We start from the raw sequence: 3,481 nt of genomic DNA, 5'->3' as shown, positions 1-3,481 counted from the left end.
GAAGGAAGGAAGGAAGGAAGGAAGGAAGGAAGGAAGGAAGGAAGGAAGGAAGGAAGGAAGGAAGGAAGGAAGGAAGGAAGGATATAGGGAGGGAGGGAGGGAGGGGGGACAGAAGGAAGGGATGAAGGAAGGAACAGTCAAAACAGAAGGGGTCAATTTGACCCGGGAGGACGACACAAAGGTTAAACTCTATTACACTCAGAAACACCAACAAGTAAAAACCATATGAACATTTCTTCTATAAGTGAGCCTTTTTTTTAAAAACCAGGAAAGAGTTAAATCCACCACAACGTTCCTTTCTGCCCACTGAGCTCACATTGAAATGCTGAGATCGTCCTCCTCTAAAGGTACAACAAGTACAGCAGCTACAACCACAGACTGGTCGGTCAAAAACAAAACGTCCTCTGGAGGGAGGAAAGGAAACAATGTCTGTCCCTCAGGAGGACAGAGACAATGTTCTGTTGTGTAACATTCAATAGAGAAATGAAGAGACTTATTAAAGTATGCTTAGCTACAGTTATCAATACAGAAAAGGAGACTTTGAGTAAATTGAATCAAATTTAATTGGAGGTGAATACAAGAGTCCAAGTTTCCTTTTTCCAATGCAGCACCATTTTTCATCTTTATGTTCATGTCTTCCTCCCTCCTTTCCATTCCTTCTTCCTCCCTTCCTCATTTCTTTCCTTCCATCTTCCTTCCTCCCTCCTTTCCTTCCTTCTTCCTCCCTTCCTTCCTCCTTTGCTTCCTTCTTCCTTCCTCCCTCCCTCCTTTGCTTCCTTCTTCCTTCCTCCCTCCTTTCCATTCCTTCTTCCTCCCTTCCTCATTTCTTTCTTTCTTTCTTCCTCCCTTCCTCCCTCCTTTCCTTCCATCTTCCTTCCTCCCTCCTTTCCTTCCTTCTTCCTCCCTTCCTTCCTCCCTCCTTTCCTTCCCTCTTCCTTCCTCCTTTCTTTCCTTCTTCCTCCCTTCCTTCCTTCCTCCCTCTTTTCCTTCCATCTTCCTTCCTTCCTTCCTACCTTCTTTCCTTCCTTCTTCCTTCCTCCCTCCCTCCTTTCCTCCCTTCCTTCCTTCCTTCTTCCTCTTTTCTTTCCTTCTTCCTTCCTCCCTCCCTCCCTCCTTTGCTTCCTTCTTCCTTCCTCCCTGCCTTCCTCCCTCCTTTCCTTCCTTCTTCCTCCCTTCCTCATTTCTTTCTTTCTTCCTCCCTTCCTCCCTCCTTTCCTTCCATCTTCCTTCCTCCCTCCTTTCCTTCCTTCTTCCTCCCTTCCTTCCTCCCTCCTTTCCTTCCCTCTTCCGTCCTCCTTTCTTTCCTTCTTCCTCCCTTCCTTCCTTCCTTCCTCCCTCTTTTCCTTCCATCTTCCTTCCTTCCTTCCTACCTTCTTTCCTTCCTTCTTCCTTCCTCCCTCCCTCCTTTCCTCCCTTCCTTCCTTCCTTCTTCCTCTTTTCTTTCCTTCTTCCTCCCTTTCTTTCCTTGACTCGAGGACAACAGGAGGGTTAAAGAAAGGAACAGGTGACCTTTTATTCGGTGCACCATCCTTTAAGCGTGGCTGACCCATTTTAGAAAAAGAAAATCCCTCAATCCCTCAGATCCTCTTCCTTTACTTTTCCTTCAAAAGAAGTCAGGCGGCCGTGCAGCGACGCCGAGCTCAGCGGGAAACCATCCGTTCATTACATCAGTCAAAATCTCCATTGAGATTAATACCAACGGGTCGCGCCATTTTTATATCTGAGGAGAAAAATGCAGTTGTCAGTCGACTTAATTGCGCTCTCATGGTGCATGAGGGCCCGCTGAGTTATTGAGAGCTCTACCAGGAAAATCATGATCGACGAGCAGCGGGAGGGCCTGACATCGCATTTCACACACTGGCTGCTCGGTCAGGACTGAGAGGAGAAGAGACAGAAGATAGAGACAGAGAGATGGAGGAAGAGAGCAACAACAGAAAGAGAAGAATCCCTACATGAGATCATCATTTTTAACGTCACTCCACTTGTTTTGTTGTTTACTGTGTGTCAATTTTCTGTATCAAAGTAAGTATCTGTGCTTCCACTTTGCTCACAGTGGACCAGATCAAATCTCTGAACGTCCTCCGGCTCCGTCTGCTGCAGTGACAAATGATGATCAAGTGAAAGTATCGACCTAACAACCTACAAACTTTATAACTTTTTAGTAAAGTCGGAAAGAATGTTTTGAAGTGAAAGGCAGCGCTGTCACATTAGGTTTCTTTTTAGAATGATCACACTTAATGTTCAGTATAATATATCGTATATGCCAAGTGCTGACCTTATTTAACCCTCCTGTTGTCTTTGAGTCAAGGAAGGAAGGGAGGAAGAGGGAAGGAAGGGAGGGAGGAAAGAAGGATGGAAGGGAGAAAGAAGGAAGGAAAGGAGGGAAGAAGGGAGGAGGAAGGAAGGAAAGGAGGGAGGGAGAGAGGAAGGAAGGAAGGAAGGAAGGAGGGATGGAGAAAGGAAAAGAGGAAGGGAGGAAGGAAGGAAAGAAGGACAGAGGAAAGAAGGAAGGGAGGAAGGTAGGGGGGAGGAGAGAAAGAGAGAATGAGGGAGGGAGGAAAGAAGGAAGGGAGGAAGGAAAGAAGGAGGGAGGGAGGAAAGAAGGACAGAAGGCAGGAATAAAAGGGGGATGGAGGAAGGTAAGAAGGAAGGGAGGAAAAGAAAGAGCAAGGAAAGAAAGAGAGAAGGAGGGAGGGAGGAAGGAAAGAAGGAGGGAGGGAGGAAAGAAGGAAGGGAGGAAGGAAAGAAGGAGGGAGGGAGGAAGGAAGGGCAGAAGGCAGGAATAAAAGGGGGATGGAGGAAGGTAAGAAGGAAGGGAGGAAAGGAAAGAGGAAGGAAAGAAAGAGAGAAGGAGGGAGGGAGGAAGGACAGACAGAAGGAATGAAAGAAAGGAAGGGAGGAAAGAAGGAACAATCAAAAGGTTAATTCATTTGATTAATCTTTCTTTCAATCTTAAAGTGAAAAAAACACATAATTGTTCAAAACTGGAAACAGTAATGTGCTTGATCTCTTACCAGATGAACCCATCTTTGTACACAAGCCTGAACGTAATGTACCCAAAATAAAAAGGTTACTCTTCTTCAACCCTTTTTAATTACAATCATAACGCTGATCTCATTTGAATGGTAACTCTTTAAATTTGACTAAAAAGTTAGAGTGAGTATGAGGGATCCTGGAAGTAGGGGCACATGTCAAAAACAGATTCAAGCAAAAGGTAGTTATGCATATAAACAAACATATATACACACACACACACACACACACACACACACACACACACACACACACACACACACACACACACACACACACACACACACACACACACACACACACACACACACACATATATATAAATGTCCTTTTCTTTTTCCCCCTTTACAGATTTTCATCACTAAGAAAGAAAAATACTGCAAGAACAAGTGAATGTGTGCATTGACATGATGGTGTATGTCTTTAAAAAAAAAGGTACAGCAACATA

The sequence above is a fragment of the Scomber scombrus genome, chromosome 9 (assembly GCF_963691925.1).
Source record: "Scomber scombrus chromosome 9, fScoSco1.1, whole genome shotgun sequence".
Lineage (NCBI taxonomy): Eukaryota > Metazoa > Chordata > Actinopteri > Scombriformes > Scombridae > Scomber > Scomber scombrus.
The sequence above is the reverse complement of the archived record's forward strand: the minus strand, read 5'-3'. Positions refer to the sequence as shown.